This window comes from Pocillopora verrucosa, chromosome 1 (genome assembly GCF_036669915.1).
Source record: "Pocillopora verrucosa isolate sample1 chromosome 1, ASM3666991v2, whole genome shotgun sequence".
Classification (NCBI taxonomy): domain Eukaryota; kingdom Metazoa; phylum Cnidaria; class Anthozoa; order Scleractinia; family Pocilloporidae; genus Pocillopora; species Pocillopora verrucosa.
In genome coordinates, this window is record NC_089312.1 from 7,317,165 (window position 1) to 7,344,437 (window position 27,273).

The 27,273-nt window shown below is 38.1% G+C and overlaps 1 long non-coding RNA gene across 2 annotated transcripts; it reads left to right on the forward strand.

Annotated features, from left to right (window-relative positions):
- The first annotated feature begins 10,807 nt into the window (after positions 1-10,807).
- Positions 10,808-19,939, forward strand: LOC136284306 (uncharacterized). Of its 2 annotated transcripts, none has more exons than XR_010719126.1 (6): positions 10,808-10,867; positions 15,305-15,466; positions 15,938-16,117; positions 16,635-16,828; positions 18,679-18,775; positions 19,499-19,939. It is a non-coding gene; the product is annotated as an uncharacterized lncRNA (long non-coding RNA). The 2 variants fall into 2 exon arrangements; XR_010719125.1 differs by lacking the exon at positions 10,808-10,867 and adding an exon at positions 11,810-11,864.
- The last annotated feature ends 7,334 nt before the right edge of the window (positions 19,940-27,273 follow it).

A 27,273-nucleotide genomic window follows, 5' to 3' on the forward strand; every position in this document is an offset into this window, starting at 1 on the left:
TGGTTTACCTGGTTAAATAGTCAAACTAGCGAAAACAGTTAAACTGACAAATTGCACAATCTAGCTTAACTGGTTGAAATAGTTAAAATGCTCAAACCAGCTTAAATGCTTAAACTGAAAAAAATGCATAAGCATCTTATAAGGTTCAACCTCACAAACTCCACAATCTACCATAATTGGTTAAAGTAGTTAAAATAACCAAACTAACTTAACTGGTTGAATAACTAATTAGTTGAAGTAGTACAAATGATCAAACTAGCTTAAATTGTTCAACTGCATAACCTGCACAAACTGCACGATCCAGCAGAATTGGTTCTGCCCAGAAAGTAGTTATGTCATTTCTGCGACCTGATTCGAATGCGAACAGTCAAGTAGATATTTCAGTGTACCGCTGGTTATTTTGCAGTCACGGTAAGATATCAAGTTTTCGAGAGCACATGGTCTGTTTTGAGTTTAAGTTTTAGTTTCTGCTAAGATTGTCGAACAAGATTTCATTTGTTGTTAGCGGGACAAGACACAAATAACTTGTACTATTCGATCGTTTTTGTTTAGCTTTCTTATCCTTCGTGACTCGGTTATTTTGCTTTATTCAGCGGATTTATGCATTTGATTTCAGTGAATCGTTGTTCATGTAATAAAAAGAGTTAACAGTTCAGCGCAATTGGCTCAACTGGTTAAATAATCAAACTAGCGAAGACCGTTAAACTGAAAACAATTGAAAAATATATCGTAGTTGTTTAAAGTAGTTCAAATGGTCAAACTAGCTAAATGGTTTAACTTGAAAAAATGTACAATTAGCTTAAATGGTTCAACTGCACAAGCTGCACAATCTAGATTCAAATACCTAAAATAGTCAAACTAACGAAAACAGTTAAATTGCACAAATTTCACATTCTATCTTAATTGGCTAAAGTAGTTCAATGGGGGGATTTAGGATTTTCGGTTTTGCAGTTTTGGCTACGTTTTAGATCGGTTTTTCGGTTTTTGTGCCAAAAAACTTCGTTTTTTCGGTTTGGTGGTCATTGCGGTTTGCGGATTTTCCGTTTTTTTAGCATTTGGTTTTCGGTTTTCTCAAAAAATACTAACTGGTTTTCGGCTTTGATATCCGATGCAGTTTTCGGTTTTTCCAATTAGACCTATTTGGGTTCCGGTTTCTCTTCGATCTGAGCGGCAACTACGCGCCTCCACTAATCTCGAATAGCCGCTAAACGCAAATTTTATCGAGAGGAATGAGTGACAAACCAATTGAAATATCGCAGGGATCCCTAGGTAGCCTACGTGTAGCCGTACCCTCCCCCTCCCCTGAGGTAGGGGGGGGGGGAAGAAGGGAGGGTACGGCTACGCGCCTGCACGTAGGGCACGGCTAAGCACGGATCATTTCCAAAGTTTCTTTATCAACGCCACCTCGAAGTTTGTGACCAAGTTACAGGCCATACGCGACTGATTGATTCAACATTCCAATGGAATCTCCAAACTTTCAGGTCTTAGTTCGCGAATGGAAATGTTAGATCAGGGATTTTTGATGAAACTTTCCAGAGTTATAGCTTTTTGCGACTGCAAAATTGCAATGCTATGGAGGGCTTTTGTGCGAATTTCCTTACTTTAATTAGGCCCCATTACCAGCTGCTGAGTCCGCAGAGACCACGCTTGAGGTCCTCGAGAGCGCAGCTGTTAATTTAAGCAGATACTAGAAGATACGAATGCCAAGTACATGGTATTCATGGATCCTGTCATGAAATTAGTGTAGTTTACTCTGCACGCTACACTTGTCATCACTGTATCGAAACGATCAGGGTTTTAATAACTGGGATGTGAAAGTGTATCGATTTTGACAGTTTTGCATGCCGTTTTTGGTTTTGATCGAGTTTTTTTTTCGGTTTTGGATGATTTTTTCTACGGTTTTAAGGTTTCTAATGGGCCCCAATGCCCTCCTCAGTTCAAATGGTCAAACTAGCTGAAATGGTTCAACCGGAGGAAATGCATAACTAGCTTAAACGGTTCAGCTGCACCAACTGCACGATCTTGCTTAATCGGTATAACTAGTTAAAATAGTCAAACCAGCAGAAAGAGGTAAACGGTATCGGAACAATTCGCCCCTCAAACAATTCGCCCCCAATTTTAAGACAATTCACCCCCAATGTGAAAACACCGAGTCAGTCAACCGAATCATTCGTGCCCATCGTACATGAAACAAAGCTATCTACGGTCGAATTTATAAGTATAATAAGGGCGAACGCGTTCTCGCGCGTCTAAAACCGAAGAACTGAACACGTATCACCATCTTACACTCACGCGATTGACGATCAGTAAATTATTTTGGTTTCGGTTGACTCGAGTAGTCGAGTTTTCTTTTTCTTTCAAGAAATGATTGCCTTGTGACAAAAGCTATATTTTCTACAATAATTTGGGTGTTTTCACATTGGGGGTGAATTGTATTGAAATTGGGGGCGAATTGTCTGACATTCGAGGTGAACTGCACAAATTGCACAATGTATCTTAATTGGCTGAAGTGGTTCAAAATGGTCAAACTAGCGAAAATGACAAAATGCGTAACTAGCTGAAATGGTTTAACCAGCCAAAATTCATAACTAGCTGAATCAGTTCAACTGCGGAAACTGCTTAAGTCACCTCAAATGATTCAACTGGTTACATAGTCAAACTGGCGAGGATAGTTTAACTTCAAAAATTGCACAATCTATCTAAAATGGTCTGACTACCTTAAGTGCTTCAACTGGACAAAATGCATAACTGGCTTAATAGAATCTACTGCACAAACTGCACAATCTAGCCTATTTGTTCCAACTGGACATAGTTTGATGCTTCTCTGGTTTGCAGATTTAATGAATGTAACCGAAAAAGTTACAATTCATAGACCCAACGTTTCGACACTCCTGTCTAGTGCCTTCATCAGGGGTGATCTAAACGCTGCAACAAGAGGTCCTATTATATGATCACTAATTAGCGGCCTTTTTTTTCGGACGAGGTGTAAACAGGCGTCAGGTAGCAAACCGTCACCGTCACGATTTTAAGGAGCGTGAGCGGAGTTAATATGCCAAGCCTCCAAACAAAGGCGCTGGTGGTAACGCCGATTAGTGGTGATAATTTTAGAATTATCCCACCCAATTGTATGGTTAGTTAGGCATGTATGCTCCGATAAAGCTGAATTTTCCTTTTTGCAAAGGAAAACCGCTTTTTGGTGCTCTTTTAACCGTGTACCAAACTGACGTTTGGTCTGTCCGATATATTCGTTGACACAGTCATTGCAAGGAATAGAATAAATGACGTCGGTTCGTTGATCTTTCGTGACAGGATCCTTAGGTTTGGCGAAAATATGCCCCAAAGTCTGAAAAGATTTTTGAGCAACTTTAACGTTGTGGCTATTCAAAATTCTCTTGATGGGTTCCGTAACACCCTGTATATAAGGAATAAAAGCAAAACCAGTCGCTGGTTCCCTTGCATCAAGAGCGTTACTATTTGTAACTGATTTTTGGCAGTTACGGGGAAAAGTTTTTGTATGGCCATTTGCCTTTAGGACATTGGAAACATATTTCCTCTCCTCAGCCTTCGAATCGAGTGAAGATGATAGACAGTCAGCCCTCCTCCCATCGCTGTACCAAAAACTTGTTGATAGTAGGCGCCGTTATATGTAAATTGCGTGGTTTTGAGGCAAAAAGACAGCCGATGACTAATATCCTCCACAGGCAAGGAAGTTCTTTGTCCCAGGGAAGCATCTTCTCTGAGTCATTCCTCCGCAACCTTGACGGCAAGATCAATTGGGATTTTGGTGAAGAGCGAAACAACGTCTAAAGATACTAATTCTTCACAAGCGTTAAGAGTTTTATCTCTTATGAAATCCGCAAATTCGCAGGGATTTTTGACAGAGTAATCAGTATTCCCAACAACAGGCGACAAAATTCTCGCAAGATAACCAGAAATTGCATAAGTCGGAGAATTAACAAAAGAGACAATGGGTCTCAAAGGAATTCCCGGTTTATGAATTTTAGATAAGCCATGAAAACGTGGACATAAGCCGTCACTACTGTATAACATTTTGTACGTAGAGTCACTAATTATACCAGCTTTTTTCAAATCAAGCAACATTTTGTTTAACTTTCTTTGAGTTTTACTGGTAGGATCAGAGTTAAAGACAGCATACGTACTCTTGTCGTTAAGCAGAGACAAAGCTTTGTCGTAATATTGCTGTTTGTCCATAACCACAACACAATTACCCTTGTCCTCAATTACCAGCCTGTCCGGATCCTTTTTGAGAGCTATAAGCGCATTGAAAACACCCTTTTGAATGTTTTTGGGAGGAGGTTTAGCACGTGTGAGTATGCTAATTACTTCTGCTCTTACCAAATACCTACGATCGTCGTTGAGTTGAGAGATACTCTCCTCAACAGCGGCGACAATATCGGCAGTCGGTATTTTGCGAGGAGCAATAGCAAACTTCAGACCCTTCTCTAAACCACTCCGTTCCAGCGCGGATAACTCCTTGGAGGAAAGGTTCAAGACTCATTTATCTCTCAGAGATGAGCCTGAATTAACAGGAGACCCCTTACTGAGCAAGTGACGGAGTTTTCTGTCGTGTTTCTCTCTCTGTTTGGTAAACGTCTGCAGTTCTTTCGAACTTCTTTTCGAAATTTCTTTAATTTAACTCCAACTGCTTAAATGGTCAAACTTGCGAAAACAGTTAAACTGTATAAAATTCATAACTAGCTTAACCAGTTCAACTGCAGAAACTGTTAAAGTTGTCTCAAATGATTTAAATGGTTACATAGTCAAACTAGCGAGGACATTTAACTTCAAAAATTGCACAAGCCACCTGAATTTGTTGAAGTAGTTCAAATGGTCAAACTAGCTTAAACTGTTCAACTGGACAAACTCCGGAACTAGCTTAAAAGGTTCAATTGCACAATCTAGCTTAATAGGCTGGACTGGGTGAATAGTCAAACTAGCGTAGGCAGTTAAACTGCACAAATTGCACAACCTATCTTTTTTGGTTGAAGTAGTCCAAATGGTCTAACTAGCTTAAGTGCTTCAACTACACAAACTGCACAATCTAGCTTAATTGGTCCAACTGGTTAAATATTCAAACTTACAAAAACATTTAAACTGCACAAATTGCACAATCTATCTTATTTGGTTGAAGTAGTTTAAATGGTCAAACTAGCTCAAATGGTTCAACCGGAAAAAATGCATAATACATTTGGTTCAACTTAAATTGAATGCAGATGGTTCAATTGCACAAACTGCACAAGTCCCATTCTCCGAAAATAGCTCCTCTGTTGTAGGCTGACACTGGAAAGAGAACCGTGGGTGGACAGAGAAAGCCTTTTACAAACAACTGAAAGTATTCATCAAAAACCTGGGCGAAGATCCTGAGAACTGGGTAGGATAGCCTCACCTTTGGCAGTTTATGTGATTCACATGCGACAGACACTCTCGTGCACCGATTGGTCTCCACGGCCACCCTCAGACACAAATGCGTACTCAACGGCATCAAAGGAAAAACAAAAAACTACATGGCTGAATTTTATTATGTGCAAATATATCTCGAAAGGCATGGCTTTCTTTAGTTGCCTCAAACCATTGACTTGTCTTGGTGCCAAGACTTGGAGGAGGCGGCATTAAAGAAACAACAGCTGCAAATGGAGAAGAAGGTAAGAGAGGCAGAGGGCAAGTTGAATCTAGGAAAAAAACATGACGAAAGATTCGAGGAACAACCGAATACCGCAAGAATGCAGCAACAGCAGCTACGACAACTAGAACGTATGAACATGGTTTTGAACTTGCTGACAAATAAAATTGTTCCGCAAACGACATCACCGAAGATCCATTCAATTAAAAATCGCACCTCACTCATTGATTTGTTCCAAGCTTTTGGAAGGTCTGTTAGTAACGCCGTGAAATGGACTCTGAAAGTGAAGTCGGAGAAGATACGCTGGATCGCCATGAATGCATAAGGTGCCTCCTCCTGAAGCTGGTTCAACACTTTGGATCGAGCCAACATTACGCTGTTGTGCCTTTTACCCTCCACCGGGCCATAGAGGGTAGCAATAAGGCCGTTGGGTGTAGCAATGGACTTAAATTTCATTGAATGTACTTTCGTAGGGCCGTTGTACATCATCCGTTCCTTTCTCGCTGATAATTTCTGTGAATGTCTACAAAGGTGGACGACTTATCCACGGCTGATCCAATCCAACAGAAAATGTATCCAGTCAGTGCAAATGGAATCCATCACAGTATGCGAAATCATTCAAAGTTGAGGCTCAGGTATCGCGAATCGTGGTATCAATTCCACTTACCTGCTCGGGCAGGCAAACCGCCTGAGAAATATATAGAATGCCTCAGTTGTGTCCATGTTGACGTCGTTATAGCAAACAATCAGGCCTGGAGGGTTCAATACTTCAGTAAGTTCTTGCATTCTTTATCTGTCATCATGTCCAGATTGAAGCGTTCGTGGCTCCAATATAGAATAAAAGGATTTTTGGGAGAACTTAACGTTATATAGAAACAAGTACTCTGTATCATCGATCAAATTACGGGCATAAGCCATGAGAATAGTGTCTCTTACTTTTGGCATGGCAGATATTAGCAAAGACGAAATCGGCAAGACACTCAGTAAGCTTTCAAAGGTTCACAATTGCTGGAATAAGAAACTCACGGTTTCCAAGATCTTTTCGTAATGTAAACTTTTGGCAGGAACGCCGACGGCAACTGACGGCCTCGACGTTGAGTCCCTTTACGTCGCCGTCGTCATAAGGTCTCGGGTGACTGTTTCGAGGTACGCGGAAGTTAAGCGTTAAGTGGACTATGTCAGAGGATCGCCTGATTTCCCATGGTATTACTTTACGGAAGAAAGGCTAGGACTTTCAAAATGAATTATTTGTTTCTTATATCACTATCATGCCTTGCCAACCGGAGCTATACAGCAGGCGCTTGACCCATTTTGTGTCGCAAAAAGCAACTGGGACATGCATGCTCAGCACTCTTGTAGTTTAAGCAATTTATACGACAGGATCCAACGAGCTTTAGATATAGTGGCCTTCCAAGGGTACTTGTTTGTTTTTGGTCTTCAGAGAAAGGTGATAAAGTGGACGTGGCCTCAATTGGCATGTCGGTAGTTTGACACCATAAGAAGCATTGATGAGCTGGAGTCCAGAATTTTTTCGTTCAAAAGGAAGCAGTAAATAGTTGTTAACTGGATTACTGACGTCAAGGCGAGCAACCATGCAAGGTTCAGGCAAGATGCTAACTGAAGGAACGAACAGGTTCACGACAGATCAGACGAACAAGAAGCAATGTGAAAATGATACAAAAAAGTTTAATTCACTCTTAAATCATTCTTTGGGGAGACAAGTACATAAGTATATGGGAGTTTACCAAACTATGGTTTTGAAAAAGGTAACGCTTTAATATCAAATGGTTGTTGTTCTGTGTAATGGAAAAAAACTTCGCACCTGAACCAATCCTTGGAATGGCTTGAGAAAACTCTGGGAGAATCTCTAAAGTTGGTCGTTGGACATAATAACAAGCCGGTATTATTAACGCGGTCGCAATGATAAAAAAACTGAATTTTTATTGGTGCCTGAGAGAATGCGGTCATGTTTTTGGGGAGCTCACCATATGGCACTAGGTAGAACCGGAGTCTAGCACGCCGGTGAAAAAGGTGGGGGGGGGGGAAGTAGGGGACACAACATCCGATTTATGTTCTGTATCTTAAGCTGCTGTACTAATTTATCTTTTCGAACCGCCGTAAGTAGCAGACGACTTTTGCGCTCCGTCATCGTTCATATTATTACTTCGCTTAAGGCCAGATAGGCTTGATTTCCGCCGCTCTATAGCTGGCCCAGTCTGTGATCCTCCCCGATGAGATACCGCACTTTGCTTGACGCGTTCACCTAGTTTCCAAAGTAACACATCACATTTATTTTGTCTTGTTTTCCTTAGTAGTTTGTCCTGTCGGTAAATGTGCTCACTTTGTGGCTGGGTCATCTAATAATGTTCTGCCATTAAAATATATTCAATGGAGAAGAAACTAATTGAAACGGTAAGTTAACTGCCAAAGATAAGAAAGACCACAGGGTATAGACTTATTTCTTTTTATAGACCCCATTGCTCCGGTCTTGGAGCATTGACAAATTAAGCAGACCAAAGGTGATAGCAATGAACGACCAAAGGACTACTTCTTGTCTGCGACATGGCGATGAATTCGTCATTTAACCTACTTAGAACTTCATTCAGGTCCAATTTCAGTTTGTGAATCGTAACATTTGTCTGAATATTTCTTGTGAATGGGTGATCAAAATGTAGGGATCAATTTGTTTTGTCACTCGGTATGAGTACGCAAGGAATTGTGTTTTTCACTAAACCACTCTTTGTAGGAAGTAACAAAACTGCGGTGGTCAAAGGCTGCTTATACTGTCATTAACTAGGTCAGTGGAATGAGTCAACGATGTCTGGCGGGTAGCAGAAGGGTTGTGAGCTGTTAACTTTTTGACGTCAGTGTATCAGAAAAACAAAACCTAATTAAGGGGACCAACGGAATGGCGAGAGTACCTGTTAAAGATAAGAAACATTAAACGGCATAAACTTATTTTTTGTATGGTCCTCATTTCTCCGGTCCTGGGGCAATGGGCAATTAAGGGGACCAAAGTGATCGAAATTTTTCAACGGAAACGAAAGATGAAAAGATTTTTTTTGCCCAAAGAACCGACTGAAAAATGTTTTTTTCTTGACGTACGTTATCTACACTTTTAAGTGTTGTGAGAAATCCAGATGATTTGCATTTTTTTGACTGATCTGTTAATGACGTATCAGCCCAACTTCTGGTAGGATAAGCATAGCAAAGTTCTTTGAGACCTCCGTTAAATCAGGAGGTTCTAGGGTGGCTTCTTTGCTCTGCATTGCCCTACCGTGTAATCTTTGGTGAACATCGGACTGAATTTTAAAGATAAGGAAGATTAAAAGGTATAAACTTATTCTTTTGTATAGTTCCCACTGCTCCGGTCCTATGGCAATGAACAGTTAAGGGGACCTAAGGTGATTGAAATTTATCAATGCATAAGAACAATGAAAAATGTTTTTGGTGACGCGCGTTATCTCCACCTCTAAGTGTTTTGGGAGATTCCGATTTTTTCTGCATTTTACTATTGATTTGTCCAAGACCCATTAGCTCAATACTAGTATGATAAACATCGCAAGTTCCTAGAGAATTAAGTTAAATCAGGCGCTTCTAGGGTATAAGCGTAGTCGAAATGTAATTACTTTAAAGGTAAGCTATAGGTCAGTAAGCTTCTTTGTTGCCCTGCCGCATAGTCTTTGGTGAAAATTGGAATAAATTTAAAGATATGTAAGATTACAGGGTATAAACTTATTTATTTGTATAGTCCCCGTTACTCCGGTCCTGGTGCAATGAACAACTAAGGGACTCAGGGTAATCGAAACTTTCAAAGGATAAAAAAGATTGACAATGTTTTTTCGTGACGCACGATATCTCTACTTTTAAGTGTTTTGGCAAATCCTGATTGTTTTGCATTTTCCTACTGATCTGTTGATGGCGCATCAGCCAAATTATCATGATCAATTTATGTGATGAAATGAAAGCCCCAAAGGATTTTTTGAAAAGAAAAATTGAACTTAGTCTAAGGAAATTAATCTCGTTGCTCGTTTTGAACAAATAACTAAGAAATTCAGGTAAAATTTCAAAGGGAAAGCGGCTTTCTATTTTGCTTGCGACGGTCCCCATAATTTTTACTGCAAGATAACGATATGTCTGCACATATGGCATGAGCATTTTTGCGATAGAAAAGACGAGAAACCTAATGAAAACAACTTATTTTCCTTTGGTAAGATATCTCTTGAAAGGGCTATATCGGGTGAAATAATCATCAAAATGCACGGATGTGTTTTCTCGTCATTTTTAGGGTCCCCACATGGTGGATTATGACTTAGGTAAAATTTCTAGCGCAAATGTAATTGTCATTTTCAAAATTTTGACCAAATAATGGGCTTGTTAGGTGGAGCTTTGCTAAGGAGAGCGATATCATTTCGATGGAATCCTGACGCACAAAGAAAGCAACGGATTCAACAGGAAATAAAAATTGGCGGTAAATTATTAAATACACACACAAAAAAATAAAAACAGTACAGACTGGCCCAAAAAAACAAATGTTCAAGACGGCGTAAGTAAACATGCTACGTTGATGGAATATATGTATGAATTTAGGAGATAAGATCTTGCTAGAAGCGGGTGCTCATCAAATACACGGGGTAAAGTTATTGTGAAAACATAGCGCCATAGTTAATAAGTCCACACGTGCTCTGCAAACGAAATTTCCCGCACAATTCTGTAACAGAAGTACGATGGTTAAAGGCTGCTTTTTCTCCTATAAACTAAGTCGGTGCAATGAGTCAACGTTTACTGGCAGTAAGCAGGAGGGATGGAAGCTGTTAACTTTTTGACGTTAGTGTTATGTATCGAAACAACAAAACCTAATTAAGGGGAACCTGTTAAAGATAAGAAACATTAAACGGCACAAATTTATTTTTTGTGTAGTCCCCATTTCTCTGGTCCTGGGGCAATGAGCAATTAAGGGGACCAAAGGTGATCGAAATGCGTCCACGGGTAAGAAAGATGAAAAGACTATTTTTTTTGTCTAAAGAACCGAGTGAAAAATGTTTTTTCGCGACGTGCGTTATCTCTACTTTTAAGTATTGTGACAAATCCAAATTTTTTGCATTTTTTACTGATCTTTTAACTTGTTTATTTGTATAGTCCCCGTTTCTCTGGTCCTGGGGCAATGAACAATTAAGAGGACCTAAGGTGATCGAAATTTGTCAATGGATAAGAAACTATTTTAAGGTAAGCTATAAGTCGCTATGTTCTTAACTTTTATTTTTCTGTTCTACATTGTCCCTACCGGATAATCTTTGGTGAACAACGGAGCAAATTTTAACTTGATCCCCACATTGTCCGAAGACAATATTTTAGTCGTGCAGTGTAACTGATTGCTGTGATTATCATGATCAATTTATGCGATGAAATGAAAGCACCATGCCTTTTCCAAGAGAAGAATTGAACCTAGTTTGAGGGAATTTATTTAGCTGGTCGTTTCGAATTGAACGGTTGACTAAGAAATTAGGGTAAAATTGCGAAGAGAAAGCGGCTTTCTTTTTTTCTTGCGACGGTCCCCATAATTTTTCACTACATGATAACAAAATGTCTGCACATGAGGCATGAGCAGTTTGGTGATAGGACAGAAACTTAATGAGAGCAACTTAATGTTTCTTTGGGTCAGATATTTATTGGAAGAGGCTATATCGGGTGAAATAATAAACAAAATGCTCGGTGGGCAAAGGCTGCTTATGCTGTCTACTAAGTCAGTGCAATAAGTAAACGTTTACTGGCGGGTAGCAGAGGGATACAATTTGTTAACGTTTTGACTTCAGTGTAATGTATCGAAAAATAAAAACCCTAATTAAGGGGACCCACGGAGTGGTGAGTGAATCTGTTCAAGATAGGAAACATTAGACGGCATAAATTTATTTTTTTTGTAGTTCCCATTGCTCCGGTCTTGGGGCAACGAACAATTTAGGGGACCAAAGGTGATCGAAATTTGTCAAAGGATAAGAAAGATGAAAAGACTATTTTTTGTCTAAAGAACCGAGTGAAAATGTTTTTTCGTGACGTGCGTTATCTCTACTTCTAAGTGTTGTGATAAATCCAAATGTTTTGCATTTTTTTACTGATCTGTTAATGAAACATAAGCCCAACTGCCAGTATGATAAGCATAGCAAGTTCCATGAGAGTTCAGTTGCATCTGGAGTATAAGCAGAGCCAAAATGTAACTATTTTAAAGGTAAGCTATAAGTCATCGTTATGTTCTTCACCTTTCACTTTTCTGTTCTGTTCTGTTGGGTGACATCGGACCAAATTTTAACATGGTCCTCACATTGTCCAAAGACAAAATTCTCTGTCGTGCAGTGTTACTGATTACTGCGATTATCATGATTAATTTATGTGTTGAAGTGAAAGTACCGAGCCTTTTCAACGGAAAAATTGAACTTAGTCTAAAGGATTTAATCTAGTCGCTCGTTTCGATCAGTCGATTTAGAAATTCAGATAAAATTGCGAAGAGAGGGCACCTTTTTTCCTTGCGAAGGTCCCCATAAAATCTGGTGCATGATGGTGACGAGTCTGTACATAAGGCGTGAGCAGTTTAACGATGGAAAAGGGCAGAAGCTTAATGAGAACAATTTATTGTTTCTTTTGGTAAGATGTCTATTGGAAGAGGCTATGTCGACTCATAAAATCGGGTGAAATGATAATTAAAATGCACGGATGTGTTTTCTCGTCATTTAGAGGTCCCCACATGGTGGGTTATATCCATGGCAAAATATTTAATTAATTGCGAAAATAGTATGACCAAATAGACTTGACGATGTTTCCAAACCATGGACTTGAGAGGTAAAACTTCGCTGAGGGGAGCGAAGAAAGTTCCATGAAATTGTGCGGCAGAAAGACAGCAACAGATTCGACATTAAAAATTGGCGGGTAATAATTAATAACACACGCAAAAAAATAAAACAGTGCAAAGTGGCTCAAGAACACAAAATTGCTCAAGACGGCGTAAGTTAAATTGTTTCGTTAATAGGATTTACGTATGAATTTAGGCGATGAAATCTTGCTGGAAACTGGTGCTACTCAAATACAAGGGGTAACTTTTTTCGTAGAGATACAGCGCCATAGTAAGAGTCCCCATGTGCTCTGCAAACAAAATTTCCCGCGCAATCCTGTAATCTATTACTGTGCTGATTAATTTATGTGATGAAGTACAACTGCATATCGAACCTTTTAATGGAGAAACCTGGACGTTATTTATCAGAACTTACTTTAAAAATAATTTACCGTGTTGGTTTTTAGCTGAAAATCTACTTCAAATTCGGGGGATTTGTTAAAAAAAAAAAAACGGAATTTTTTTTTCTTGTGCGGGAATGGCCATATTATTTAGTATGAGTTTATAACATGTTTGCGCGGTCTTAAGTTGCTAATATTCTCTGTGCTGCAATATGACCCTCAAGATAATTTTTTGCGATGATAGCGACCTAAGGTGCCCACACGGTCTGTACACAAAATCGTTTGTCATGCTGTTACTGGTTATTCGTTGTTGTTATTGTCATGATGAAATTATAGGATAAATTTGAAGCTATCGAATTCTTTTTTTTTTAAATAATGAACTTAATTTAACAGAATTTGCCGTACAGAAAGTTACTTAGTTGGTCGAGTAAGAAATTTGGGTAAAATTGAGACGAAAAGACGGATTTATCTATTTGAGAAGGTCCCCGTTCTTAATCACTGATCACTCGGCGAAAAGTGTAAATACGATGATCACAATGTTTACCAAATATAAATTTAAGGGTTAAAACTTTGCTAAGGAGAGCGAGAGCATTTCGATGGAATCGTGTGGGGGAAAGTGACCAAGAAATTTGACAGGGAATAAATTGGCGGGAAATTAATGAGGGGCCAAAAATTGATCTGTACAAATCGGCCCAAGGACGCAAAATTTCTCAAGACGGCGTAAGTAAAACGTTCCTTTGATGTGATTTATTTGTGAATTAAGTTAATGAAGCCTTGCTGGAAAACGGGCGCCAATCGGGGTAATCTTTTTGTGGATATAGCGCCATAGTAATTCACAGAGTCCCCTCATAATCTAAAAATAAAATTACCCGCGTTATCTTATCACCTTTTACTATGATTATGAATTTATGCGATGAAGTGCAGCTTTGTAGAACACTGAAGTTTATTTTAAAAATTTGTCTGTTGTGTTCGAGTTGGACAAATGTTTGCTACTTTTTTTTTTTTTATTGGAAAAATTTACAAAATGTACGTGAATAGGGCGTTCGTTGTCTTTTGCCCGGCCCGCGAGAAAGAAACGTCTGCTGCTATTTGCTAAGGGAAGGTCAGAATCATGCGGATCACAGTAGAGATTTTGTCACTACCGGGAAAGATTCATGAAACTGTTGCAACATTTCCATATATGATTTTAAAGTTGGCGTAAGCCCGTTTTTGGGGATTTTTGGAGGAAAAGGGCGGCCTTTTCAGATTTAAGAAATCAAAAGAATGCGTCCTTCGGAATACTCCACAGCTTAAAAAATGGTGTAAATTTATTGATCTTAAAAATTTTGTGGTTATGTATTTTTTATCAGTTTGTTTATTTATTTGGTAGCAGTCCTTTACAACAAAGAATGACCGAGGGAGGTACATCGGTTTTGTCAGACTCTCAGATCCCCAACTGAAGGCAATTCAATGTACTTTACAGCTACCCCGCATATAGGTGACATGGAACTGCAACAAAACTCCTTCTTCCTCTTAGTCCAAGATCATTAGACTACAATCCCTTTCAGACTCTATTTTATGCTAAACTTCCTCGTACATCTTATTGTGTCCAGGGAAAAACTGTTCGACTAAAATCGTAGCCAAAGGTAATATGTGTGACACAGATAGAGCAAACAAAAGAGAACAATACCAAAAAAACAATATTATTAGAATGGTTTAGACGAAGAGGGTCAGCTTTAGAAAATTGGAACGCTTTGGAAATTACTAATAGACCATGGAAAGGCAATTACATTACTTTTCTTGCTAGCTTAAAAAATAGGCAGCCTAACCTTGCATGTGGCCACTGATATAGTATGACTTTTATAGCATTGAAGATAGCTAGGGGTTGTATCATGATGCTAGAGGGTAGTGTTGCAGAAAATTTCCATTCACATGTAAAACAGTAAACTGCCGTAACCCACGTATCTATGAGTACCCTGTTTGTGGAGAGAAAGATGCTTCGCGAATATAGTGATTGACTGACATTCAGGCAATAACTAAATGGTAACAAATAATCATAATAAAGATAATAACGGTAAATTTATAGGGACTAGCTCGAGAACCTAACTGTTCTATCTCTAACCCTTTAACTCCCAGAAGTGATCAACATGAAATTTCTCCCAATAATGTCCTTATATTATCTTGCAAACAGCTCATGAGAATATTCAAGCTTATCAGGTAGAAGTTGTTGTCCTGATCTAACACCAAATTCTCACAACTAATTTGCAAGGATATGTGTAGCAGCTAGAAGGGAGAATTACCAATCAGATCTTGGGAGTTAAGGGGTTAAGGCTATGAGTGATTAACTCATTTACAGCTACTTACTCATTTCGATAATATATATGGCTTTGCCTCCCACAGGAGGAAGTAGCCACAAAAAGGGAAGCAAAATGATCAACGGATTTGGCATAATTTTGTTTTAAGGGTGAGGTGTGTTCCAACAGAGAAGTTTTCAAAGGGTGATCTCCCTCTTCAATATAAAGGGGAACTTGTCTCAGAGGATGAAGGTTATCAAAGAGAAGATTTGCATGTGGAAGAACTAAGAAGCTTTCTCTTCTTTTTTAAGGATGGATTCAAGTGTTTACGGTAAGTTATTTTAATTATAATACAGTAAAACGTCACTAACCGTAAGCGCTAAGTTAAACAAAAAAGGTTTTAAGGTAGTGGGGGAGGCTGTCCTAAGACTACTGTACACAAATCGACCTGAATGAATTCAAATAGGCTTCATGAGATTGTTAATCACTGATACTGAAATACATACTATTTTGTGTGTAATGTGCTTCATGATTTGTCATCATTTGCATATTACTCCAAATGAAATAAAATTACCATCAAAATATATGGTACTTTTTTTGCACTCTTTTGGCTTTATCATGAGTTGCATTTAAGTTTCATTGTAAATAAAGTAGTTGTGTAATTTTAGATGGGCTTGGTCTGCGCCACACAACCGAAGGAAGAACTGAAACTAAGTCATCAAACCTTACACTACACTTTTACAAGGAACAAATTGAGACTGCTCTTTTCCAATTATAACTTTGATTTTTGTGGATTTTCTAGCCTTGATGCAACATTCTCTGCTGGACTTGGAAGACTAAAAAACGATAATCCATTAAATAAAGCAAATGAGAAAGATTAACGGTGAAGACAAAGTGTGCCTTGCCCTTTGTGGACTTCGGAACGGTGAAGGTCTACACTGTGACCATGAAGTTAGAGATCTTCCCTGGCGAAAGCTAAAAGGTATTGCAACCTAACCATTAATAACTTGTTTTGGGAGACTTGTGTCATACTTAACAGAACTGCAGCAACTCTTTTCTTTGCTTGTGTTTCAGTGTAATGGACCCCATGAGCTATCAGGGTGTTTGCCCCATCTCTTCTAAAGATAATTTCGTTTTTTTTTTCTTGTTTTGTTTTGTTTTGTTTCGTTTTTTTAGGGGAACATTCATAGCCCTTAGGATAAAAAATTATAACATTTAATTCTCCATTCCAGAATTAGATTTACTCAAATGCAAACCGTTTCAGTCCTGTTATGATTACGTATATTAATCTCTCTTAACATGAATATTGCAAATACCATACAATCTGTCTAGATATCATGACAACTCATACCGTCCTCGGTCAAAACAATCTAAAAGTTATTTTTTTAATAATACTTCAAATGATGACGACAATGATTATGATGATGGCTCCAATTATTCATTCCTGGTTTCACACAAATTAGCAAAACTCTACACATTTCTTTTTCTTAACCACTTAGGTAATGAGAGCAAGGCAGATGGACTAAAGAATGGGACAGTAAGGTGCAACACAAAAAAGAAGAAAATATGAACAAGGGCAACAGCAGTCCTGACAATGATGAAAGTTTCCACATAGATGTAACAACAAATTCTGAAGAGATTTACTCCCTGAATCAGATCAATGACTGTCTATTTACAGACTCCTTGGAAACTGGTATGTACATACAAACACCCTCTATTATATAAACTGCAGATGTTCCTTACACTCTGAGCCCATCAATTCTTAGGGCTCTTTGGAAAATGAAAGATATTTTTTGATGTTACAGAAATAGTTTTCCAATATCAAATCCCCACTGAGTTTTTTGCAAGTGGCTTTTGCCATTTCAAATGTCTTCATAAATATCATTATACATTCTCTTCCAACGTCAAAGGTAAGTTGCAACCAAACAAAAGCCTTAAAAATCATAAAAACAATGAACTATTAATACCACGGCTAAAAGTAAAACAGTGGTGTAAGAAAAGTGCAAGAAAAGGGGAGGAGGAAAAGCAAAAGGTGTAAGACTGCTTTTTGTGCATAACCAAACTGCGGAAGCTTATGATTTGCATCTGAAAGAACAGTATCTATAAACGGTGTTTTGGACAATTTCGCTCTTCAGACCCTCAAAGTGACTAAAAGAAACGGTTTGAATAGCTTCGAAAGACATTCTCAGACAAAACTCCCAGGAACTAATGCGTCAAAAGATGGTGGTTTTGACATAGAAGAGTTGAAGTTATTAAATGAAGTTTGGCTCTACTAAGAAATAATGATTATCACAAAACAAGAAAAAAACTGTTACATTCCTTTTTCTTAACCATGTAGTTAATGAAGGTAAGATGCCAGTAAGATGGCAAAGTTGAGAGTAAGGTGCAACGCAACAAAGAACAAAATATGAACGAGAGCAACAACATGGCTGATGTTGATGAACAATTCCAGATAATTATCATAACAACTAAGGATGTTTCCTCCATGAATCAGAATAACTAAATATCTGCAGACTCTTTGCAGCAATTTCACGAGTGGAAACTTGGGTTGTGTGATAAGGAATGCTGGGTAAACGATGAAGCGAATTACAAAGCAATCGAATAATTAGAATCTCTGCCTTTCAATTTGGCTTAATTTAAAGGTAGTCACTAAATTCATATTGATAGCCACATATAAAGCAATTACCTGACATATTTTGAAGGAAAAGGAACTTGTTATGCTGAAATAAGCGACCACTTGCCACACAGGTCTATCAGAGAGTATCATTTTACGAAATGGCATTGTAAGGGAGATACAAACTGGAAAGAAACATCTAACTAGTACAATAACACAATTAGTGATCAATCCTAAACTACTCAGATTTATTTTATTGACTGGTTGGATTGTTTTAATTTGGAGTGATTTTTGTCTGGCCCGTATCTTGAACAATATGATCATCTCTTAATCTGGCCATTCAGTTCCACAGTAGTTGTCCTTGCTCAACCAACGTTGCCTTTTTGTATAACTGCTTCAGTCAAATTTCCACCGACAGGTCATGTTCTACTTTCACTTACTTACACTTTTGTATACTGAACTGATCATGCTCCCTTATTGCAAAGAATTTCTGTAAGGGGGGGTTTCCAAATCCTTTTTCGGGTGGAGTTGTTCAAAGCTAGGTTTGGATAATCCAGGCTTAGTGTGAAATCTGGTTTCAGATCTGAAAGCTTTAAATGAAAATTCAATATAATTCTTTTTGTCTCCAATTTAAAAATTGGATGCTATGAAAAGAAAAGAGAAGATTATCCAAAAAAGGCTTTTGAAAGAAGGAATAAAGAAGCTTGGATAAAAATTTGACCCTGGGTTAATGCTTATTGGCCTTTGAACAACTGGGCCTAGGAATCTCTCATCAACTTCTTTTTTTTCCCACTGGGGCATATATATTTATAATGCTTTCCTAACTTAGAAGTTTCAAGTTATAGTAATTAAGCTTTTTTTATTTGTTCCAGTCTTGCCATAAGCAAGACTTTCAGCATAACTCACTATTTTTCCTCTTGAATTCAAAGGGGAAAGAAATCTACATCTCCAGTTCCTTCTTCTTACAACGGTGGAATAATGCATCGCAGAGCAATGCACCTGAAAAAGTCCTTCATTCTGTGTCAGGTAATAATGATTATTACGATAATAACACTTTTAAACATGCTTATAACATAGCATGCTTGCCCTATCTTAGTCCAAACCTTATTTAAGTCGTATTTTCATCTCCTACTTCAACAAAGTCTCCAGTTATCAAGGAAAATGTCATGAAAATTCTGGAATTGAGCTTCTTTAAGACACTCAAACTGACTGACCAAAAACATTGCCTGACAACAACAATGAAACCAGGAAGGGTAGATCTAACTGGTGGCTAAATCTGTGGAATGATAATATTATGATTGCAAAAATGTACTATAATATTAAAGAGTCTCATGCTGTTGCATCGATACTTTTTTGGTTTTTCCTTTTTTTTTGGTTCTTTATTTTTTTTTTGCCTATTTTAGCTTTCTAATTTCTAAATTAAATCCGGAAAGTCATTCTTTTTAGCCTTGCCCCCTTCTCCTTGGTATTTTCATCAACCCTGACTGGGTAACACATTGCACATCCTGATGTCATGATATCACAATTACAGCAAAGGCAGTGAGAACATTTTATGAAGTCTTCAAAATGTTCAGCATAATGACGTGTTTTTCTGATGCTAATAATGCCTTTTTGGGCCATTAAAAAGAAAATATTTCTGTTTCATTTTTTATATTTTAATACCTTGGGGGGAATTTCTATAATTTGAGTTTGTAAAATATTGTTTGAGTAAACGTAATTTATGTTTTAATTATCATATTTTTAAAACAGATCAGACATAGCTGAGATTCGTAGTAAGTGGAGCAGGACTGTAACAGTAATTTTGACACCTGAGGCGAAAAACAGCATCGACCTCCTCAACAAGACAAGGAAAGCCGTGGGTATTCCAGATGAAAATCCATTTAATAGTTGCTAGGTCAAACAGACAGTCAAATTTGCTATGGAAGGCGGCCCACCTCTGTCAAACCTTACAGAGATAGCCAGTACCAAACTCAGAAAGTATATGGCAACCATTTCCCAAGTAGTCTCTCTCAAAGGAACAGAGGTATACCGACTAAGCAAGACACCTTGGTCATGAAATCCAAGTGCATGGAGACTTCTACTGTCTTCACGAATCTGCAGTTGAAATTTCCAAAGTGAGCAAGCTTCTTCTTACAGTCGGTCAAGGTGAAACAAGAAAGTTCACAAGGAAAACACTGGCGGAAGATGACTGAAATGGTGAGTACAAGATTGTAGGTGGTTTCAATTTCATAACTAATTTCTCTTGTTCTTCTGTCAATATTGTTCTTGAGAGCCATAAACTACACATTTTTTTGTTCTTCACAAACACGTTTAAGGTGCTAACTATGTTAAAAAAGAGAGAGGAAAGATCGGTCACTTACCAAGTTGAACTACACTAGGAAGTGATCCTAGACCGTTTCATGCTTAGCTGCCAACCTCGTCCAAAGGTACATCGGTCACTTTTTCAAAGTGGCGGTCACGCGTTCGTAGATTCCCGTGCATAAGGGGATATGCATGCTAAAACAATTACTTATGGGGACTACCAGCCATACTAATGGGGACATTCTAAAACAACTAGTTATGGGAATTACTTGCCATTCTTAAAGAGCTTATGACACGAATTTTTTTGCGTAAATATTAAGCTTATCATATGTACAAACCAATTCCGATTGAAGAATAGTCCCAGACTTAAAACTCGGTTTTTTTCGGGCCCTAAAGTGCTTTTGTCTTAAAAGTGTCCCGTGGACTGGTAACGAATTAGCGGCTGATGACGTAGAAAACTGTGAAAACTCTCAGTCTACACCAAAATACCTTTCACATCTCTTGCAATTTTGTATAAGTCAGCGCTGAAATAATTTTGAAATAACGACCGATAGCGATGTCTACCTACCTTAAGTAAGCTCTACCGAGAGTTGTAATACATCGTACTCAAGTTATAAAGAAGAAATAAAAGTTGCGAGTACGGTTCAGCCCTAAGAAGGAGAACCGCGCTGCATCAAACGAAGATTTATACGAAGACTGACAAAGGCAGTTTCCCGCTTGCATTGTTTAGGTCAAGATTAGAACAAAAATTTCCGTTACTGAATGTCTAGTTTGCTGCGCTTGTGTTTTGTGGATAGCTCTGTTCGTTTCTGTTGCAATAGCATTGTTAGTGAGTGTTTCCATCCGACAGATGCCAGTAGGTAATTTATGACCGGCCCGGTAACAAGAGAGCCTACGCCACCTCCACATGATGCAATCCCATTGGCAAGCGCCTTCTATTAAAGTATTCACCCAGGACAACGATAGACGACACATAGGAGAAACTAGAACCCACTCCCCCTACAAGTCCGTAGGTCACATACATTTTATGAGCTTCTTGTATGAAGGAGGTTAGGAACAACCCTGGGACGGATAGTAACGCACCAGCAAAGGACACAACACGGCATCCAAGACGATCACACAATGCACTTGATATAAGACCAAAAAAAAAATTAGAACCCATGGCCATGGCGCCAATCCACGCTGTGAAAAGAAATCAATAATATGATCTCCATGTATAAAGAAACATGTCATTCTTTTTGTCACGGGCGTGAAGCAGAGGCAAATTTTTTAAATGCGGCAACGACTGTTTTACATCCGTTTCATGACCAATATTATTAGGTTCCTCTCGGTCAGTGCTCTAGTGTTTCGTTGCTGTAGAGAAATTCCCTTGGTAAACCAAAAGCTAACTTTTGAAGAAATAATCAGTTGTATCACGAGGCACGATGATTTTCCACCGAAGAGTAATCGAGCAGTTCTACTGCAAGTTGCTCCTTCTCCCATAGATTGCAAAGGCAGAAGCCATGGTCACGGTCGTCGAGCCAGTCAAACCGAAAGGAAAACGAGTGAGTTTATAGTTATCTGATTCAAGTTAATCTCATATAGGCATTTTAATAGAAAAAAACCTTATTTAGTTTAAGTGCAGCATTGCCATATGACCCATTCCGCACAAAGGAAATAACGGACATCAGTATTATTAATGAATATTTCGTACGTATCGACTTTCATACGGCACTTGAATTCGTTACTATCTAATTCAATAAAATTTGTGTTTCCTTATTTATATCGTTGCGGTGCTGTTATCCCAATGAAATTGCTAATATTGCTACTTTTGGTTTCTTGAGGGTAGGGGGGAATTGATAGCTCGTGAGATGGATTTTCGGAAACCTAGGTTAGGAGAATACACGGCCCCTTTAAGCTTGTTTTTATGCCATTATCCGTCAGAGGTTGCACACTGTTCACGCAACAGGATATCGGTCAGCTCAGGAAAGGGCTTGAACTTCATGGGCTTGAACTTCATTACAATTGATGTAAATCTTTTATCAAAATACGATGGAAGCTACAATTGGTATGATATTCATACGATAAGAAAAGCGCAAATGTAGTCATGTGGAAAGACAAAAAGTGTGAGTACATCTCAAGCGCGTGAAATAAACATCAAGAAGGAGCTTGCCCGGTTTGTGTGTATTATTCTTGTAGCGAACATCATTGGGCGCTCCAGCCACGCACTATGTTCGTCCTCTCTATTATATTTCTCCTTTCTCCACCATAATTGCTTACGCGTCTTCACAGTTTTCTACGTCACAGCTATATAACATGATTTTGGCCGCTCGCTTAGTGGCGACACTTTTTGGCCGCCAAATCGTACTTCCAATGGACAAAAAAATTGGTCAAGGAGAACTCGCTAAGCGCTATGGTTAATGATCTCTAATTTTAAATACAGCTATCAACCAGAAAATGCAAAATAAAAAATTTCAAAATTTCGTGTCATAGGCACTTTAAAGGGAAAAGCTCTACATAGCTACTAATGTGGACTACTTGCCGTACTTATGGTGACATGCTAACACACAACTACTTATGGGGACTACTTTCCATTCTTGTGGCGACATGCTAATACACAGTTACTTACGGGGACTACTTGTAAAGAAATTAACCCTCCCCCTTCCCCCCTCCCCCCGAAAAACGCAGCAGTCACATGGACATGGAAAATGTAGACCGGGGAATGTCAAAGTCAAAGAGTAAGTAGAGAAAATGTTATAATTATAAGAGGAGTAAGTTTTAGCTGAAAGCTTACTTGTTGTGCTTATTTTGATTTTCTTTAGAGAGTAAGATGCCCATGTTTTATGTACAGAAGAAGAGAAGGAGGCAGTTTTTTAAGCACCCTAGTTCATTTGTCAGAGAAAGACGCTTTACGGGAAAATTGGACTGTAAGAACTGTATTTTAGAAGCAAATGGTGCATTAGATGGTAGGGACTGGCATGCTGTTAAATATTTTGTTAAGAATCAGATTGACATTGGAGAAAGAGGGTTCTTGCCGCTAAAAATGGCTAAGTGAACTGATCTTTCCCCACCCTTAATGACAACCCTTAATACCTTGCTAAAATTCAACCTCAATAGCTGCAAGGACAACAAAAAACAGTAATTCATGATACTTAAGGGGTATTTTGCTGTTTCCACACATCTCCAATATTTAAAAAAAAAACTTACCGTCATAGTTTGCGTGGATACCCTGTGATTCAACGACAAATAGAATATGTTAAATTCTACCATAAATTTTTGGATATAGGCCAATCCCAAAATAACCCCCCCCCCCCCAAAGTGTAAGCCACCAATCCTCCATTAAATTGGCTTTTTCAAGTGTTAAATGATATAAACTGTAGTATTGACATCAAAACTTTTAAAAGTCTTAGAATCAATGTTATCCACTTGTAATTCCAACTCAAAATTTTATAATTGGACAAAATTTAAAAATAAGCTAGCTTAAAAATAGGATTTTAGGGTTGTGTCCAGAATTTTTACATTATTTCGACTTTCTGAAATTCAGTCATTGATAACTATGGAGGTAGATTTCAGTATTACACAAACTAAGAGTGCTCTATTTAGCTCTTGATTGGAGTATTAAGATATAACCAATTGAAAGGGTTTGGCATCACATATTTAACTTTGTCCAACAATGACGTTATTAAGAAAACTAAACTTTTAGACTTGTATTTTAAAAGCAAATGGTGCATTTAGTGCAACACTTGCTTTTAAAATACAAACAACTTAAGGACCGGCATGCTGTTTAATACTTTTTGAAAAATCAGATTGACAAGAAAAAGCAGGTTCCCCTAAGTATAACTAATAGAATCGTTCTGTTTTTGTTAACTCAAAGTATAACTAATCCTGTGCAGGGTAACCTACTGTTTTGCCAAACTCTTCCAATCTCAGGGCTGTCACAAAGATCTCAAGTTTCTGGGTAACTACAGAAAGAAGGCAGGAAATTAAGCAGCTAGGGATTTCCTTTTTGGTTCTATTTTTATTCTATCCTCTATGAAAGTGGCCAGTGGTCAACTTCATATTCGCTAAGGAAACTCCCTGGTCCCCTGCCCGTAATGACTACCCTGTTACTTTGCTAAAATTTCACCCCAAGAGCTGCAAGGACAACAAAATACAACTGAGATAATTAGTATATTCGTTATGATGTTGGACATAATTGCTAACATTATGATAGTTAAGGGGTGTTTTGCTTTGCATCTCCCAATATTTAAAAATATTACTAATAGTCAAAGTTTGTGTGGGTCTCCTGATTCAAGGGCAAATAGTATGTTCCAGTTGCCTCAAATTTTCGTCAAAAGTAATAGAGCTTCCCTTTATTTTATCAATCATTTTAAAAAGTTTCTGTAGATTCTCATCACGTAATCACTGTTACCGAAGGTGAGCCCTACCAAGACTTCTTATAAATACTCCTGCGCTTACAGTTTTAGTGAATTGTATAATCCGCCAGGATCTAAGGCTCCTGCAAATGTTTGGGTTATACTGTTATAAAAAAACACCCTGAACATTTGGATATAAGCCTAACCAACCTCAATATAAGCTACCAAATTCTCAAATCTATACATCCTGATAGTAAGCTCTGTAGACCTTACATACCCGCCAATATTCTTAATATGACTAAACATAATTTTTTTTTATCCATATCATTACTGTTTGGTTAAAGGGTGTAGTTTCAGCCAGTATTGCATTGTAGCTTGTAACCACTGATCCGGCCTTGTTAAGTTATAAATATATACAATGCAGTATTGTTATATGTATTTTGCAAAATATTAGAAGCAATTTGCCATCCATTTGTAGGCCTAACTAGTTTTTAATTGGTCAATATCTTCTTTACAACAAAAAGCTTCTATGAAATTATGAGCTCAGGGTTATATCCAGAATTTTTACCGTTTTTAAGTCTCTTACACTTGATCATTGATAATTCCAGAGGTGGATTTTAATATACACTAACTAAGAGTGCTTCATTTCTGGAGTGTAAGCAAAACCAATGAGAGAGTTTTGCATAATGATTTTAACAAAAAAATTTATAACTACAGTGGTTGAATTGAACTGTTATTGATCAAGCATTGTGAAACCAACATCAGAGGGTTGTGCAACCAAACTACGTCTTAAGTTAAATTTTAGTCATTAGCATACAATTTTATGGCCAATCTCACTAAGAAGATGTCTGCAACATGGGATGCAGAATATCTGCTCTACTCACTAGTGAGTGGCTTTGGTTGATAACTCTCCTGTGACAGTTAAATAGATATCGCTGCTTAAAATTATATTAAAGTGTTACAGTTCCATTAACTTCAAACTTCTCTTGCCTTCTTTTTTTGTGAAAAGCAACCTGAAGTTCCAAGATTATGAGGAGGGCTTACCAGTCTGGCTTATATATATGCTACGTGTAGGATGGAAGCCAATATTAATTAAGTTCCAAGTAGTAGATCCTTTTTTTTCTTTTATAAGAACCTTTTTTAATAGGAACGTTTAGGCTGAGATTAGCCCAAATTTTTAAAACATTCTTAGAACATACCCAGGCTGAGAGTCAGTTGAGAACTTTTTCATTTTGCTCATCTTTTTTATCTTTTTTTTTATGAGAAGAATAAATAAAGGCAAAAGAAATGTTAAACTGTGGTCAAACAGGACAATAAACTCAAATACTTAAGAATGCGGTTTTTACTGTTGTACGATAAACTGAAGAACAACTCATATTGTGGTCGAATTTAGTCCGTAATAATAAAACTTTCAGAACATCTTAAGAAAGTTTTCAGACTCAAATTGCATTAAAAAAGAACGTTCAACCTCAGCCCCCAAATTAGACGTTAAAAAAAAGGGTGTGTTATCAAAATGGAACCCATTGTAGTGCTCAACTTGTATTTGTCAAGTATTGCCTTTCCTCCAGCTGGCCAATATCATGGGTTTTTCATACACCAAACTGAAAAGCCATCTCTTAATCAAAGAAGCCGAATTCAGAAAGCTTTTACTATAAATATTTTTGTGCCCTTTTCCTAAAATCATTACTGTCGAGTTGATGTTATTGAAAGCGTGACAGTTGGACTTTTGTTGTAAACATTACAGGATTCGAGTTATATCAACTGTCTCTTGCCTTCTTCACAGAAAGATACCCGCAGGTTTGAGTTTCGAATTTGAAAGATAAAGATTACGTCTTTCCTGCAAAGAGTATTTTATCCCAAATTGAAGGGTCACTTTTGAAATTTTTTCAGTTGGGCTTCCTTAAGTCGCAGTCATCCTTCATTGTAGGCATGCTATGCATGCAAAAGTTATTTCTTTGGATGGATAAGCTCAGGTGGGACACTAAGTGACTGACGTTTTCATTTTTGTAAAAAGAGAAAAAGTATTAACTTCAAAAGATTCCGACAAAAATTTCTTTCAATAAAGAGCAAAAAAGACCCATTCAATTTATCTGAAATGAATTTAGACACAGGTGTTTTTCTGGTCTATTGTCACTGGTGTCTGAATAGTTTTAAGCAACACTAAACTGCATTGGTGTCACACTTGCGGTAGTCTCCGTCGCAGCCGTTGTTTAGTCTCGCCACGCAGTGCAATCTCTCTCCCATTGCAAGACCAAACAACGACTGCAAAGGCGATTACGCTAACAGGCCTTCATTATTAGTATTTAATCACGAGGGTTTTCTTCCGCTGCAGGAAAGTACCAGGCCTTCAGCAAAACTTCTTCGCCTTCTCCAGCAAAAGGAGAGGTGGTCCTCATAAGAGGGGTGTGGAAACAGAGACCCCACAAGTTAGGTAAGTATGTCCTCACAAGTCTTATATTCAAAGTAGTACCCACAAGTAGGCAAAGTTGAGTAATGGACAGGTCCCCATAAGGAAGTCCCCATAAGAAAAATTGAAATTTCCTCAATTCTAATCAAGTGTATAAAGAGTAAGGCAAACAAGCCATCAAACATCGTAGTTTTTATTTTGATACTGCCAGCAGAAGGGGGGGTCCCCGCAAGCGGTGTGTGTAAACACAGTCCTCACAAGTTGCCAAAGGTGCGTATGTGTGTGTGTGTGTGTGTGTGTATATAATTTGCTTTTGTGTTTTTTCAACACTCAACTGGAATTCGCTCAAGACCCAGCGACTTGAAAATAAAAATTAAACTAGAATTAACGTCAGTTTTTACACTCACCTCATCGTCATGTACACAGTGGGAAAAAAAAAGAGCAGAACACCCTGATAAATTAAAAAGAATGCAGCTAGAGTA